The 18,388-nt window shown below is 38.4% G+C and overlaps 1 long non-coding RNA gene across 4 annotated transcripts in view; it reads right to left on the minus strand.

Annotated features, from left to right (window-relative positions):
• The window catches only part of LOC106010714 (uncharacterized), a 243,601-nt gene that overhangs the window by 15,159 nt on the left and 210,054 nt on the right, over positions 1-18,388 (minus strand). Inside the window, exon 6 of one of the 4 annotated variants that reach the window (XR_002388085.2) lies at positions 7,048-7,191. The exons of the other annotated variants lie outside the window; for them this stretch is intronic. This is a non-coding gene — a long non-coding RNA (uncharacterized LOC106010714). The remainder of the gene's footprint in view (positions 1-7,047; positions 7,192-18,388) is intronic. 4 annotated transcript variants of the gene reach the window in all.

Below are 18,388 nucleotides of genomic sequence, written 5' to 3' on the forward strand. Positions count from 1 at the left end.
TGGGCTCTGGCAGAGATGTTGGTGTTTCAGGACTACAGCATGAACAAAACAGTCCTAGACCTTACAGCCAAGTTCAGGAAAATGATAGCAAACAAGTTGAAAGTGAAAAATGGTAATTTCTGTGGCATCAGTGAAAAGGGCAAGACAAAGACAGAGGGGAACATACAGGGACTTACCAGTGCCAGCTTATATCCTGCTCCCCAGGTCCAGGTGCAGCCCTCAGAGCTTTGACCTGGTGGACCACAGGGCAAGTGCAGTGGGTTGAAAAATGCAAAGAGGTCCCCCTCATGATCCCTGCAGGCACATCCAAAACCTGGGACCTCTGGAGAAGTCCACAGTACACAAAGACCACACACCACTGAGATGGAGGTGTTTCACCACACTTAGACCCCCCACTTTCTATCTGATTTTCTCCTTCCTGCTATCCACCCTCTCCTGAACCTGACATGCAAGCACTAAGATGACAGCCTTCCTCTAGCAGTCCTTGCAATCTCTGGTCCTATTGAAGTGCTTCAGCAATGTCTGGAATAAGAGCACAACAATGAGTCCAGAGAGCAGCAGGTTGTACTGGGGACTTGGGTGGATCCCAGCACCATCGTCATTTTGGGAACAGTGAGCTCCAGGGAGCAGGCAGGTCCCACAGGGCCCTCCAAGGGGACTGTAACTGCTCTCCCTCACTCTTTCCTGTCTCCTGTGGGTGCAGAGATGAGGGCAGACCTGACAGCACTGACATCTGCATTTTGGGTGAGAGAAGAGGTAGTGGGGAGTTGGATAAATTTGCTTTAAACACAGATAACTCAGAAACAAAGTCAACAAGCTAAGAGGTCTTCTGAGCGCTAGTCAGCTAGGAGGGAAAACCCAGGTTCAATGTCTTATTTTTTTTTTTATAAACTAAGAATAAAGAAGCAGGAGAAATTCTCTTTCAGATAAAGAAAATGAATAGTGTCTGAGCACCAAGATATTGAGTAGACCCAAATGAGAAACTAAGGACATATAAATGATTATGAAGTGGTAATTATACACATAGGCATATCTGTGTGTGCACATACACATACACACAGAGAGAATATATATATGTGTGTGTATGAGTGTGTGTGTATAGTAATTTCACCTTATCTACAGCTTCACTGTCAGTGGTTACAGCCACTTGTGATCAAACACTGTCTTAGCAGAAAATTACAGAAATAAGCAATCAATAAATTTTGAATGGTGTGCCTTTCTGAGAAGTGAAATGAAATCTCACACTGGCCTGCTCCCTCTCATCAAACATGTGAATCATCCCTTTTTCTTTTTAAGTACTAGGGATTGAACTCAGGACCTCACATTTGCCAGGCAGGTGCTGTGCCACTGAGCTAAATCCCCAGCCCTCCTTTCTTCACTTTATTCTTGTTCCTGGACATATCTTCTTTTTCTGGCCACCAGGAGGAGGCAGCTTTCCTCCACCTTGCCCCTCTGCCATGATCTCTCTGTGTTGGAGCCAGCTGACCCAGAACTGACACTTCTCAAACTACGGACCAAAATAAACCTCTCTTCCTTTAAGTTGCATGTGTTAGGTATTTTGTCCCATCAACAGAAAGTAACAAGACACTAAGCTTAATTCACTTCTATTAGCATAATGTACTTACATGAAAATTCTATTAAAAAAAAACCAATAGCAAATCAATATATCATCTCAAAGATTAAACCTAGGGCATATTTCCACAAATGTTTGCATATCTAAGCTCCAGAAGAAAAGGTGTGAAGGCAGGTCATCAAGGAAATATGACAGGTGTGTTTCTGTGAGAAATCTGTCACTTTTTTTCTCAACTTGTCATCTTTTCCTAAATACTTCAGGACTTTTATTTGTCCTGGAGCTTCAAATCTCAGTTGAACTCATGTTAAACTTGGTGATGGGCATAGCCATCACCCCTGCAGTGCTCAAATACCAAAGCATCACCAACATAAAATGGGTTTGGACCCCCTAATCATTTTAAGCAGTTTTATGTGCATTTAGAAGCAAGAAGTGATTTATCTGAAACAAAAAAATATAGAGATAAAGGTAAGGTTGAGAAGTGAGAATGTGGGAATTGTTTTTAAGATGCTTGATTTATGAAGTAATAAATAGTAATAGTAGTTGAGCTGCATGAAATAAAAATGTTTTCCAAGAGAAAAACACCAAAGACAGGGTGGGAGATGATATGAAGAAAACCACCAAAGAAATTCTAATGTGAGCTGAGTAAGGAATCTTAGCTAGACAACAGAAGTGACTGAACATATGATCCCAGGGTATAAAAGAGGCCACCCAGCAGAGTCCGAGGCAGAGTTCATGGATGGATATGCACTTCTGATAGAATAAACATATTTTCCCCATAAGTTTGAGGGACAAAAAGGCTAGGAGAGAGATTGACAGGCACAGAAAGAGCAATAACCTGAGCAAGTAAATGGGCTCTTCCTGAGTATGAGGCAAAGAGAGGTCCTAACCAAGAAAATAATGACAACAAACCATGCTAAAGGGAGAGTGAAATCAGGAAGTCATCCAGTGACTGCCACCACTCAAAGCTTGTCCTTAATAAAGATGAAGCATTATAATTGATGTCAAGTGTATGTAAATCTGCCTGTATTTCCTTATGCTGTTCTGCCCATGAGCAGGTTTTGAGCTTAACTTACTTCCTGGAGATTGGCAGATGGTTCCATAAAATGTAGATAAAAAACCACAGGCTAAGTTAGGAAAAGAAAACAATCCTTTCTTATTGTATAGGCAACAGAAAATTCCCCAGTGCCAGCGGGGTGAAAATCTGAACCAATGAGAACCTTGGATTTGGGGCAGTTTGGAGATGGTTTGGTCAATCACTGGGCTGCTTGCAGGGGAATACTTAATAAAGCAGGTGAGTGGAATGATAAAAGAATTTTGGAGAGTTTGGGAACTTTGGTGATGGACCCACGAGTGTGCAGCGGTTTTGTGCTCTGGATCTCATGGGACTAATTAGTCTACCTCCTTGTGAATTTATAACCTACAAAAATAAGTAGAAGGCAATGATTTCCTTTAAGATGTCTTACACCATTATGTAATCCCTTCTTCTGAAACAATAATCCTCCTCTAACAGCAGTCCTTTCCTCATCAATCTATGCACATGTGTGCACACATGCATGTACACACACACGCGCGCATGTGCGACTCCACCATTCTCTTATGGTGCTGGACTTTTTACCCACCATGGTTGGTTTGGCCCCAAGGCTGAGATAGCAGATGTTTTTCCTCCATCTATCTCCAAGTGACCTCAAGATATGTCGCCATCAACAGCTCAACAACTCAAAACAGACTTAAGTTCTTTATTGACTCAAATGAAGCATACAAACTTCTCTCTTTTGGAGTTCTGTTAGAACTGTGTCCTTCCCAGCTACTGACCCAAGAGCAGGGCTCATCCTTGCTCCCATCTCATGTTGCCAATTACAATCTCTGTTCCTGTCAAGAAAATTTGCTTCTCTTCATTATCACGAGAAGCTCCTTCCCTGGAACTGCTGCGTGGTCACTTTTACCTCCTAGAAACACTGTATCACATCCTCCTGAACTCCCCATCTGACTATGCATTCAAAAAATGTGCCAGTCCCTTTCCATTATCCTAAGAATCCTAATGGCTAATGTCATTTCATTTTGATCTGCTATTCAGCACTTAAGGACTAGATTGCACAAGAATTACACCTACTTTAACATCTTGATTGAGGTTGAGATGAAGGAAGAAACTGCAATTATCAGAAAATTATAAATTAATGAGAATTAATAAAGGAGCCAGTACATTATCAGTCTTAGAAATCTAGAAAATTAAATTGCCAATAATGAGAATAAAGCACTCCTTAAGGATTTTCCTCACTGCAAACAAGTCCCAGCATCTCCTGCAGAGGCAGAGTTTTGCCAGTCCCTCTGCAGCTCTTAGCTGTCAGCTCATGGTAGTATATCTACAGAGGAGAAGCATCATTATTGCCATATATTGTACATTCTGACAGTGAAATTGTCATGAAGGAGCTGCATTCTCCCAAAAGAATGCTAAACACTTATTATGGGAAAATAATGTCTGAATGATGAGAGCCTCCTAACATTATTAGGAACATTATTTTGGAAAGGCACTCAGACTAAATGAAAAATTCAAGAATTTAAGGCAAAAGCAGCTTTAGCTTAGAAAATTTAGGTTCAGGCATTAAAAGTACAAGTTATAGGATAAGAAATTGATATTATGATCCAACTGTACTAGTATCTTAGAACCATAGTGTCTGCTTTTTTCCTAAAATACCCTCAAAAATCTGCTTCTACTTGCAAGGGCCACAATCAAGAATGACCTGAGAAATCTACTTTCTTGTTCCACAGACCAGCTACCTATAAACCATTGCCTCCCTCTCCTACCTTTTCTTTCACTTCAGATAGCCCTTGGGCATTCTTTCTCACATGCACATCTGGGTCTGCTTTTACACCAAATGTCTAACCTCAGATAATGCTCTTTCTCTACCTTTAATAGGAAGTTGGCATTTGAGTGACAGAAAGGAGAATGAGTGCATTTAAAGCAGGTAGATAGGTATATACCAGGCTTGGAGACATGAAAGAAACAAACCCATTAAGTGCTTTGGCTTCCTTGTTTAGGGTTCTAAATTAGAGTTCTGGTGAGAGTCCTTCTAGTTGAAACAGGATCTGAATATAGAATTCAGCAAAGTCGGGAATCAAGGCACCTCTGGCATCATCCCCTTGTCCAGCATACACATAACCCTCCCGCATCACTTTTCCCCCTTTTAGCTACTCTCATCTTTCCTCTTTATAGAGCTGTGTAGCCAAAACTTCAGAGTGACCACCTTGCCCCAACCTATCCAAACTTTCAGATCAAACATGCACCATGGCCTCTGTGTTTCTTGGCAAATCCCTGAGAGAGAAAATCTCATTGTTCCAATTCACGATTTTCAGATATGCCCACTGAATATCAAGAAAGTTTCATATGAAAGTGTGATTATTCTTCTTTCAATATCTCAGTGCCTGGTTGAATATGTTAGATTCATGTTTCTGGGATGATGGGTTCCAAAATTGCAATGTTTCACACCCTTGCTGCCTATTGCAACTATTTCTAGAATATTTCTAAACAGTCATGCAGGATGCCCAAAAATTCTGATATAATTGGTTCAAGGTGAGGCTCCCTAGGCAATTATAATGTGCAAACATATCAAGAACCATCTTTTAGTGGATTGCCAGGGAAGAGATGATTGATTTCCTGTGGTCTGGGGATTAATGAAGTCCTAGATTTAACAGCATCAGTCATGTAGCCAGATGATCTCTGACATCACACTCACATGACCCCCCTACACCTTAGGTACACATTGTCAAAAAAACAAAAGGTATTGCATCAAAGAAAGGAACAAGTTTATTCCCGCATACCCACATCTTTCTGTTCCAAAATGCAAGCATTCCATATTGTAGGATCAGGAATGAGAAAATGGAGAAGGTAGGATGGTATGTGATGGTACAGATTCTCACTACAATTCCTGGACTCTCTTAACTCATGGTTATATTAGTTCTGTCTTATACAGTAATCCTGGGGCAACTCACTTTAACAGTCAGCACCCTCTTACATGCTCATCCCCATTTGGATTTCTCCCTATTTGGTTCAGAGCCTGTTCCTTCAATACTCAGTGAAAGACCTCACTCTGTCTCAGTTCCTAATATGGTCAGAAGATTAGGACTGCAGAGTACTTTTTCATGTGGATCATCTGCTTAGTTAGACAATTACTGGAGAAGGGTTATGTTCCATACAGTACCCCCTCAACAGTTTAGAGAAATAGGTCCTTCTTTGGTACACTTGGGTAGCCCAGTCCTGCTGAGGCTATTCTAGCCCAAAAATTATGCCCCCCAAATCATCAAAAACAATACCTGAGGATTCCCCTAACCTCATAAGGGATTAAGCTGAAGGTTTTTTACCATGGGCCTGTAGCCAAATATTGACCCTGGACTAAGATTTCCAAGAACATCATATGAAAATGAAGCAAAGCAACAGATAGCCAGTTCTTACGATGCTCCCATTCAGCACCCATGGAGTAGAACTCACGGAGCCATTTGCAGAAACACACTAACTTATATCAGAAACACCAGTGCACATACATGTCAGACTGTGATCACCAGCACCCAGTTCACATGTGAGATTGCACACACCTGTACACACACATCATTCCCAGACTCTTGTCCAATGTCTCACTATCAACATTTATACATATCATGTCAAATGGAAAATAAATTCCCATTGCGCTATGCTGTCTTTACATACATCCCTGATGAGCTACTAAACCTATCCACTCATCCTCTTCTCCACACCCTTTGGCATCACCCTATAGGTGATACACCAGGTATGTGGTGTTTCGGCCTATGAAGGAACTATGATTTCTTTAAGAGATTAGCTAGCTGGTCTCACAATTCTTCTCTCCAGCTGTGGAGGAGACCCCCATCTGGAGTAGGAGGGACCCAGAGGTAAGTCTACACAGTGAAGGAGAGTCATGGCTCAACATCTTGACATCAAGAAAGTGGTTTTTTTTCTCAGATTCTCATCCCTGGTACTATAGAAACTTTGGCTACCCTCAAGAAGCTGAGGAACCCGGTTCCATACACATCTCCTTCTCCTACTTGTCTCCTCATATTTCTGTATGTGCTACAGGTCATCTTGTCTCGGGGCCATTCTTCTACTTCCAAAAGTTGGCAGTCACTACAGTTATGATACACATGCTTTCCTGTCCTCTCACCCTTCTCTAAGATTTGCCAGAGATCAGAAAGGTCCCCTGACCAGGTGACATTTACTCTGCCAATTCCTGGAAGCTACAACAAGATCATGCCCAGAATAATTGCAATGTCAGGTTCTGCAGTACTGGGACAATTTTCTGGAATAATCTTTCATTTCCCCAGTGCCTTGGTAAGTTGTGTAGTTTGGAGTAGACTGCATCTCTTCTTTTCTGCATCCTAAAATTGATCACTTATAGTTTATTCTGAGATCCCAGCTGGAGAGATAGAGAATCAGAGCTTCAAACTCAGGGTGATTCTTCACAAGTCACCTGACAATGCTGCATAAAATGTGGTGACTTCCTTGATTCAAATGCCAAAGTTTTCAGTGTGTAGGGCCTTCTTCATTCTCTCAGATCCCTTGAGTATATTCATTTATTCATTGAATAATGTTGAATTCTCCCATCTGCCAAAAACTAGAGGCAAAAAAAAGTAATATGGAGCAGTTTCATTTTAATTTTTCTTTCAGTTTTCTTACCTTCAGGAAATTATTCTACCACTATTGGCATTCTATTTTGATATAATATAATTAATAGTCTATACATGTTCTTCCATTAAAGTCATTCTATTATCAGTAATAGTTATCAGTATTGGTCTTGGGTATTTTCACCAATCATTAGTTCCTGACCATAGATCCCAAAGCCAAATAAAGTGCAAATAATTGTGTTTTGCCCTTAGACGTGATAGAATATGAAGCAATAGTCCACTGTAAAAATAACCATACTCAAAGGCTGCCTATTCTTCACTTAGTGTCTTGACCTTAGAAACATGGTTCTATCTAATTCTCCACAGGATATTGTCATGAAGTTTAAATGGGGTGACCAGCAGTCCCTCATAGTAGATCACTGCAGTATGAATGGCTGGTTTGAGCCAGACCAGCACTTTGCCATATGTCTCCAATTTACTTTTGCAACACTTATTTTCCAGCATTTTCATTTGGAAATCCTTTGTTCTAGCCACACTGGTCTTCCCACATCTTTTCTCACGCCTTCATCACATCCTTAACCAACCCCCCACCCAGATCCTTTCTGTTCTCTCCACATTTCAATACTCAAGTGATCAATTGTTTATTGCTTATTCTGATATGCAAAACACTGTTGGGTGCTACAGAAGTTAGTCCCCTAGGAACTTTGTTTTTCATTAGAATATGAGCACAAGTAGGCAGAAAACTGTAATAAAAAAGTGAAATAGAATAGGTTCATCAAGATACACTTGAGAGTTGAAGAGTTACTTTATAATATTAATTGAGGATTAGAAAATACTGTCTATGGAAAGGATTATTATGAAGCACATCCCAAGGAGTGCTTTTAAGGTTAATGGCTGGAAGCCTGAATTCTAAGAAGTCATTGTGGTAGTTTGGAACAAGCTCTATCCCAAGGGCATCTTTAAGGCACACTGGAAACCCACTGAATCTAGGAAGTATATATAGGAAAGTAGTAGGAGGCACATCTGTAAATGTGAATTGGTAGGAAGCCTTGAATTCCAGATTGAGGAATTTTTACTCACCTCTCTAGGCAGAGAGCTGTTGAAAGATTTTTTTGAGAGAGAAGTTCTGCAATTAAGAAAGGCTAATTTAAAGTAGTTCTTCAGATTATTTGAATTGAAAGGAAGAGAAAATAGAGACAACAAATAGGAAGCTATTACAGCTACCACAAAGAAAAGTCTTGAAGGTGAAATAATGTGGTCAACAAGAAAATGAAAGAAGGATAGGGATGGAGTGGAGAAAATCTCCATGTGAAGTGGTGGATGATTGATCCATCACTCCATTTTGTTCCATCCCAAGAAGAGGACTCTAGTTTTCATACCTGATAGACTGAGGAAATGGTGGAAGCAACAAGGGAACAGATTATTAAGTAAAAATATGTTTTGAATAGACTGATTTAAAGTGTTAATGGGACAATCAAATGGAAGTGAGCAACAGACCATTTGAATGAGGGTTAGGAACTCAGGAATGAAGTCACTGCTAAACATGGAGATATTTCAGCACCAAAGTAAATTTATAGCAGGAAATAGTATAAATAGAAAAGTGCGTATGTAATTATTTCTAAAAGTGTTCATAGGATTGGGAAGAAAAGGGAGATAGAAGAAGGTCCCTATAATAAATTGATTCTTCTCTTTTTTGTTGTGTTGTGAGTTTTATTGTTGCTGTTGTTGTTTTGATTTTGTTTCTGTTCTATTCATTTTATGAAGAGGAGAAAAGTGAACAAGTGAGCCAAATTTCCCATCTTAAGTTGAAAGCCCATGATAATGAAGATTCTAATGGAAATTTTTTAAAAAATATATCCCTGACAGAGAGAACAAATCTGTGGTGAATTATTGCCCAGATCAATATAGGCCACTGGAAATTAATCTGAGTGCAGAAGAATATTTTAGTGTAGAAGCTGAAACAGAAAGAGAATTCTAGTGATCAGTCTTCGTGATTTGTCCAGTTCTGAGGGGTCTCCTAGGACACAAGATTCCCATTGTTAAACCTGGGAAAGCTCAGCGCAAATCAAGGTGAAATGTCACCTAGAAAAGGTAGAATGATGAACATGGGCAGAAACACCATAGCTCTGAAATCAATTATTTCTCCAAGTTCTCTCAAAAATGTGCCCAGGTCTGGGAAGCAGATATTTATAAGGAAAATGTGAGTGAGCTCCCTGTGTATATAACTCAGACAGATGAGGCTCCTGAACAAGTAGTGGTTTCAGTAAAAAAACAAACAAACAAAAAAACCAACACTCACTAACAGAGCCAGGGCCCTGAAGAATTGCTCAGGAAAAGTTTCTGAGAAACACTCCCTTATAGTCACTACAAGAAGAGAGATGTCTGGAGAAAGAAGGAGGGAGACTTTTATCAAGGAAGTGCCTGGCTACCAAATAGAAATTGATCAACCATTGTTTCACATGAGTGAAACCGAAATGTCAGACAGGTAGAGACAGGCGGATTAAATTGACCTTGGACACAAGGACATTGTTTGATTTATAAAACCAGGAAGAACAACATGTGCTATCTCCTGAAGGCATAATCATCATATGTGATATTTGCAGCTACTGTTGACTTTTCTTGTAGAAGGAAAATCTGCCTAAATGTACACCTCAAAAGGATAAGAGAGCACATTGGGAACCTCTTCCAAATGGCCTAAGGGGACTCTTGATCTTTCTCTTCCTCCTGATACCTCCAGAATCTCCACTGGGCATTCAGACTTGCTCATTCTCTTGCACTTGACTGGGCTGCCAAATTGGAGGTATTAGTCTTGACCTCTACACAAAAGCTTGACACCAAGATTATATTGGAATTTTAAATTGTGTTAGGCAGCATGCAATAATTAGAGAGGCTTTGGCAACTAGAAAGATCTGAACAGTAATTTTATCTGGCCACCTAGTACTTGTGTCATCTTGGATAAAATTAATTAATTTCCGTGATTGATAGTTTCCTCATAGGTATCTTTGGTTTAATAATACGTATTTGTAAGGATTTTGTGAGACATGGACATAACATATGGAAATGTTAAGCACAGTGTACGTGAAGACAAGGACAACTCCTCCTTCCCCATAAGATGTCTCAGCTCTCCAGTCACATGTTTGACTGTACCTGTATAACTGCACTTGTAATGCTTTTTATATGTGTGACTAGCTCTTCAGTTGCCCCTCTGGCGGACAGTCTTGCCTAAGAACAGAAACCCTCTTCTTTTCATTATTCCTCAACAGATATCTTGTGAAAGGGGTGCTATAGCTCTAATTCCAAAGCCTTTCAAGCTCTACTTTTGCATTTACCCCTAGATGTCCATCCTCAAAATAACATTTATAGCTTCCATTCTATTGCAAAAGGAAGGCTGCTGCGCATTTTTTCCAGTTCCAATTTCAGAGGCACCTGAAGCTAGCTTTGTGTCTTTTTTTTTTGTTTAAATTCTTTTATTGGTACATTATAAGTATACAATACGTTTACATTTATCATTGGGTGCTTGTACCTGTACAGGATGTATCTTGGTTCCTATTTTTTCCCCATTACCTGTGCACCCTTCACCCCTCCCCCTTTCCCTATTTACATAGACTTCATTTCCATTTTTTTTCTTTTCTCATAATTTTTCCTTTCCATTCTTTCCTTTCCCCATCTCCTCCCACCACCCCTACCCCTTTGGACCTTTTCCTATTTCAAAGTATCAATTATTAGTTATTAATCCTTTTAATCCTTAATTACACTTTCAGTTTCTCGCACTAGAGAAGCTATTCAGTATTTACATGTGTGTCCTATTTATTTCACTTAAGAGTATGGCCTCAATATGCACCCATTTAGCTATAAATGACTCTAGTTTCTTGTTCTTTATGGCTCAGTAGTACTCCATTTTATTAAAAAATCACATCTTCTTTAACCAGTTTCCAGTTGATGGGCATTTGGGCTATTGCCAAGCTTTAGCTATTATAAACTGTGCCGCTATAAACATGGGTACACATATATCTCTGTGGTACGATTCTTTTAATTCTTTTGGGAAAATACCCAGCAGGGGAATAGCTGGGTCAAATAGGACCTCCAGCCCTATTTCTTTGAGGTATCTCCACACTGATTTCCATAGTGGTCGCACCAGTCTGCACTCCCACCCACAATGGAAAAGGGTTCCTTTCTCTCCACACCCCCACCAGCATTTGTTATTGGTTGATTTCTTGATAGCTAGCTCTGTGTCTTAATGATCCTGCTCCAAAGGCCTTTCTCTGAGGAGTTTAGATAATTGAGTCAGAAAATGACCTCTTCTCCCAGACCCAGATACTCAGGCCCCTTGAAATAGCTAAAGTCTATCCTTCTTAAAACCCTTGAAGCTCTGTCTCCTGATTCTCAGTATTTTCACTTTGCTCCATTCATAATGAACTCAGCAAAAACATCAAAAGCCCCAGGGAAAGACCTTTGTAAGAGAGGGCCAACACATTTCTATCAGTTTAAGGAAATCTTTTAGAAGCCTGGAAACCTGTCTTCCCACCAAAAAAGAAATATTAATTAAAGAACCATATTTCTGTATCTGGTTCTCTGTCCTCTTTGTTTGGGGAAAAGAGGAAAATGGTTGAGAGACATGATACAGTACAGTATATTTCACTGATTTCGAGAGAGGGAAAACTTTGTTCCAGATCTACCAATCCAAGGTATCTAGAAAGAAGCAGATATTTGAGTGGAATTCTGGGGTAGAAGCATGAGCATGAAGAAAATAGTGTATCTACTAAATGTGGAGAGGCAGTCTCTTGAACAGGAGCTATGAAAGGTTCTTCCTAGCCTGGGTTGGCTCAGAAGGTAGGAAACTTAAGGTTCTTTGGATTTTGCATTTGACAATCACTTTTAAGCCTCAATTTCTTCTCATTGCTCTCCTCTTTTTGAGGCAATAAATTCTGGGGGGATATTGGTTATTTTGGAATCTGTAACTCTGAGTATCAGATCCACAAATGTCAACTAACACCCCATCATCTGAAATGTTCTAGCCCTTTAAATCCTTACACATACTCACTCTCTCTCTCTCTCTCTCTCTCTCTCTCTCTCTCTCTCTCTCTCTTCTCTCTCTTTCTCTCCCTTCCCCCTACCCCTTCCTCCTCCTCTGCTTCTCCTTCTCCTTCTCCTCCTCTGGCTTTTTAGCCAAGAGACAGATGGCTAAGACATAAGGCAGTACAAATGTTATCATTTCTGAAGTAGCCAAATATACCTTTCATCAATCTCAGCTGTCCTCAACTTCCTTGATCAGGGAAGTTTCTGAAGTTTCTTTGGATCTGAAGAAATAGTGATCCAAAGAATCTGAGATGGAAGATATGCTGAGATCTGAGCAGGGTTTTATGCCTTCTGGATAAAGTTGGAAATGAAATAAGTTCTTTGTTCTCTAAGACTTGAATCATATTGGAGGGATATGCAATGTAGAAAGAAATACATAGTAAAATGCTGGGGCATGATAAGTCCCATGGAGAAAAATCAACCTAAGCAAAGGCAAAGGACTGAGTGAAGAGAGTCAAAAAGTGATGATTTAAACAAACTTGTTATGGAAAATCTTTTTTAAAAATACTGAGGCAGAATGTTGCAAGACTTTTGTATACCTATGCCAGAAGTTGTCAAGTGGAGGGGATAGCAAAAACAAAGAGAGGCAGACACTGGCTTTGCTATGTTTAAAGTACAAGAAGGGCAATGTGGATAAAGCACAGTTAGGGAGAAGAACAATGAAGAGTTGAAACCAGAAACTTTTCTGTGACCAGATCTTCTAGTTTTCTAAGCCAGAACAGGTTAGAAGTATTGGAATTTATATATATATAATAATAAGCCAACAGATTTTCTGCTGTTTTTGAAAGAGGAGTTTAAAATATTATTTGGTAAAAGGAAAGGATCTAGAGAGAAGTTGATCTGGTCCCAGCACCCAGAAGGAAGCTCCCCTGCTGTCATCCCACGCTCCTAGGGCAGAGAAGGCGAGCCGCATGGGCACCAGAAGCACCCGCTCCCCTGTGGAAATGAGAAGACATGCAATCAAGCCAAAAAAACAGACTTCTGGATCACCTACAGAAACCCCAAAGGGAAATGAGATGGAACAATCTGATACTCAACCACCTTGACTCTCTGAACTGGCAACAAAAGAGGATCTGGGAAAAATGAAATCACAAATAATTACTCAGATAACAGCAAAGATTGTGCTCATGGTGCAAGACATGATTAATAAATCGAGAGAGGACACAGATAAAAAAATAGAGGATCTGAGGAACATGATGGAATCCCAACATAGGAAACAAATGGAATCCATAAAACAGATGCAAACAGATTTCCAAGAAATTAAAAACTCCATCGAAAGTCTGTGCAGCAGAATGAACCAATGTGAGGATAGAATTTCACATATAGAAGATAAGATTGCAATTAGTGACCAGGAAAAGAAAAATTGCTTTAAAATTGTAAGGGAACATGAGAAATCAACCCAGCAGCTGCTAGATGATGCAAAGAATAACATAAGACTGATTGGAGTCAATGAAGAAAGAAGAGAGAGTGCAGATGACATAAAAAAACTCTTCACAGAAGTAATGGCAGAAAACTTCCCAAGGAGGGAAAAAGAACTTGACATACAGATAAGTGAGGCATATAGGACTCTAGCTAGCCTTGATCAAAAAAAATCTATACATAGGGATATAATACTTAGGATTCTAGAAATCTAACAGAAAAACAAAATTCTACAAACAGTGAGAGAAAAGAAACAAATCACATACAAAGGAAAGCCCATCAGAATCACAGCAGACTTCTCAATGCAAACCCTCAAGGCAAGAACAGCTTGGAGTGATGTATTTCAAGCCCTAAAGGAAAACAGTCACCAACCCAGATTGATGTACCCTGCAAAACTATCTTTCAAAATTGATGGAGAAATAAGATGCTTTCATGATAAAGAGCACCTCAGGAACTTCATGAATACCAAACCGGCACTCCAAAAAATTTTAGACAATACCCTAGGAAAAGACAATAAGGATCACAACCCCAGGAAACCCAGCAGAATGAATCCATTGGGCATGACAAATTAAGTGCACAGGTGGAGAATCCAACAAAAAGAAAAAGTCATGACAAGGCTTTTAAAACTTTAAATTTCATCTCCCTAATGAGTGTATAATTCAATCTTATTATTGTACTGATTAGTATTTTTCTGATTCTAGGGTTGCACACCATTCCTTGTGCTATACTGGCTATTTATTATCTTCTTATGTCTACTTTTTAATTGAGTTGTCTATTAATGATCTGTAAGAGTTCTTTATATATTCTGGTCATAGGTTACCAGCATTGTAAATATGGTCTGTTTAAGGACTACTTTTAATTTTAATGATGTCATTTAAAGTTCTAAATTTTGATGGAATCTCATTTATCAATTTTTTTCTTTTATACATCATGTTTTTTGTATACTAGGTAGTTCTTGCCTACCCTGAATTCATAAATATTTTCCCTTATAATTTCTTCTTAAAGTTTTATACTTTTAGACTTTCTTATTTAGGTTCATAGATCCCTTCAAGTTGTTTTCATGTATGGGAAAAAAAGGGTTGAGGTTAATTTTTTATATATGGATACCAGGTGTTCTCGTGCTGTTTGCTGAAAACACTATCTCTTCCTCAGCTCTTGAATTGAGTTTATATTCTATAAAATGCTAATGTTAAATAATAATTCAAAGCTCAGTGGACCATATATGTGTGGTTCTATTTCTAGATTCTCTGTTTTATTCAAATGATCTATATATCTTTCCTTACACCAACTCTGCCTTGATTACTGTAGCTTTAGAAGAAGTCTTAAAATTAGGTACTAAAAGTCTTCCAACACTGTTTTTGTTTTTGTTTTTAACTTTTCTAGGTCCTTTGTACTCCTACATAACTTTTAAATTTCAATATCCAATTCTTCATTTATAGCAAGTATACACAGATCTGAATTTATATATATATATATATATATATATATATATATATATATATATATATATCTTGTGTTTTCTAATCCTTCTAAATTCAAATACAAGTTCTAGGGGCTCCTAGAGATTTCTTAGTATTTTTTCTGTAGATGATCATTTCATCTTCATATAAAGATTTTGCTTCTGCCGTGCCAATCCTATCCTAGTTGTGTCATTTTATTGCCAGACTATTTTTGTGGGGACTAGGTTTCAAAGTTTAATGGACAGATAAAGAGTAACCATATCTGCCCTTGTTCCCCACCTTAAGGAGAAAGCATTGTATCTTCTCCATTCATACAAGGCATTCTCGCTGGAAGTATGGAGTACATGTATTTAATCTGTTGAGAAGTTTCTGTTCTACTTCTAGTCTCCTGATAGCTTTTACCATGAACAGCTGTCGAAGTTAGTCCAATTCTTTTTCTCCAACTAGTGACAGGATCATATGGCTTTTGCCTTTCCTCTGTTAAAATGATGACTTTTGGGGGTGGATCTTCCAGTGCTGAACCAACACTGCCATCCCTATAACAAAACCACTTTCTACATCCTGCCAGATCTGACTTCTAATAGTTTGTTTTCTTAAACAAATTTCTATCTAGGTTCATACCTTTTTCTTCTATTATCTTTATCTAGTTTTAGGATTAGCACAATGTTGAGTTCCTAAAATGAGGGAAGTGTTCCTTCTTTTTTCTGCTTTAATTGTTTGATATAATTTATCAGTTAAAATGTATATGAGCCTGCTGTTGTCATATAAGTAGGTTTTCAAGCTAGGAATATACTTTCTTTAATAGGTGCTATTCAAATTTTATATTTCCTCCAGAGTTAGTTTCATTAATTTGTCTTACAAGGTACTTCTTAGAAGTTGTCAAATTTATTTCAAAAAAGATTTTTGTAATATGCTTTCTATATTCTTTTAAATTCTGTAAAATCTGTGGTAATGTCTCTTAGATCTTGATATTGTAATTTTAAAAATATAATTGATATTGTGTAGTAGGAAGAAAAGGTCAAAAGGAGCAGGGGAAATGGGAGAGGTAGGGGAAGGGAAAAAGAGGGAAAAGAAAAAATATGAGAAAAGAAAAAAATGGAAACAAGGTCTTTGCAAATAGGGAAGGGTGGAGGGGGTGAAGGGAGGGCAAGGGTAGGGGACAAAATAAGAACCAAGATACTCATGTAATGGTACAAGATCTCAATGATGAATGTAACTATATTTTATACCTTAAATGTACCAATAAGCTTAATGGGGGGGGAGGAAGGAGCTATTTGAAGGTGACATGATTTTATTCATAGAAAATAATTATTCCAAGAAGATGTTAGAACTGATAAATTTAGTAAAGTTGCAGGACCCAAAAATCAATAGACAAAAACCACAAAATTTTTAGACAATAATGAAGCTGCTGAAAAGAAAATCATGTAATCAATCCCATTCACAATAGCTACAAAAAATAAAACATTTAGAAAAAATTTAACCAAAGAAATGAAAGATTCTACAGTGCAAAGTATGAATCATTGATGAAAGAAATCATAGAGGACACAAACATAGGTATATAGCTCACGTTAACAGATCAGAAGAATTAATATTACTAAAATGTCCATAATACCCACAGTATTTATAGATTCAATGCAATCCCTGTCCAAATATCAATGCTCTTTTTCACAGAAATAGAAAAACAGAATCTTAAAATTCATAAGGAACCACAAAAGATTCATAATAATCAAAGCCAGTCATGAGTGGAAGGAGAAAAATATACAACAAAGATATAGTAACCAAAACAACATGGCACTGATAAAAAAGAAAAAAAAGACACAAAGACCAATGGAATAAAATAGAGAAACTAGCTGATTTTTGATAAAGACACAAAGAAGAAATATTGGACAATGTGTAGCCTTCAAAAAATAGTGCTGGTGGGCCGGGGATTTAGCTCAGTGGTTCTGGCACCTGCCTCGCAAGTGCAAGGTCCCAAGTTCAATCCCCAGTACAAAAAAAAAAAATAGTGCTGGTTAAATTGGATATCCATAGGCAGAAGAATGAAACTTTGACATACACAAAAATCAACTCAAAATATTTCAAATACCTAAATGTAATTTCAGAAACTGAAATTACTCAAAGAAAACATAAAGGAAATACTTAAAGACATGACTGTTGGTAAACATGTTTTTGGATAAGACCCCAAAAGCACAGGCAACAAAAGTAAAATTGACAAATGGGATTTGATCAGAGTAAGAAGCTTCTTGTGCACAGCAAAGGAAACAATCAACAGAGTAAGGGATAACTGTCCTGGCCCACGGGTAAGTCAACGGAGACCCTAGAGGGGGAGCGAGGATGAGAGGGGACGGGGGACACGAGAGATGGAGACAAGACAGGTTTCTGATCAAGTCTCGTTTATTGTGGAAGCTGCTACAACATATATACCGTAGGGCTAGAGGGGAGGAGCAAGAGGAGGGTACTGGGGCTACTTCCTTGTTGCCGGGTAGATTTGCAGCAGGCCCGGATATGTCCGTAAAAGGTACTCAAGAGTTCTAGCCGGGGGGGGCAAGGCCCCCCACAGATAACCTACAGAATAGGAGAGAATATTTGCAAAATATTCATCCAACACAGGATTAATCCCCAGAATATATGAATGGATAAGGAAAATGTGTGGTACATATACACAGTAGCATATTATTTAGCCATAAAAAGAAAGAAATTCTGTCATTTGAAACAACATGGATGGGACCACTATGTAAAGTGAAAAAATGCAGACACAGAAAACAAATACTGTATCTCTCACTTATTTGTGGAAACTGAACAGTCGGTCTCATACGACATAGTGGAATTGTGTCACTAGAACTTGGGAAGGGTGGGGTGGGGAGGGAATGGAAATAATTTATATAAGGGTGGATGAAAGACAGTTAAGAGGAATTTGTTCTGGTTTTCTATAGTACAAAAGGGTGATTCTTGCTTGCAACAACCTATGATGTACTTCAAAATGACTAAAAATCAGGAACACAAAAGTTCCCAAACACAGAAATGACTAATGTGTGGGGAAATAGAAGTGCTTACTGCCTTAATTTGATCACTGTACATTGTATACATGTATTGAATTATCATACTGTACCCTTATAAAAATCTACAAATATTGTATATTAATAAAGAAAATGTTTAAAGAGAATCTGTCTCACCAAAAACAATTACATAAATGGAAGATATGGATCTTGTTTTTAAAAGTATCACCTGCAGG

The sequence above is a fragment of the Heterocephalus glaber genome, unplaced genomic scaffold (assembly GCF_053883595.1).
Source record: "Heterocephalus glaber isolate CG9 unplaced genomic scaffold, H.glaber_assembly_v1.0 deba00000818, whole genome shotgun sequence".
NCBI lineage: Eukaryota > Metazoa > Chordata > Mammalia > Rodentia > Bathyergidae > Heterocephalus > Heterocephalus glaber.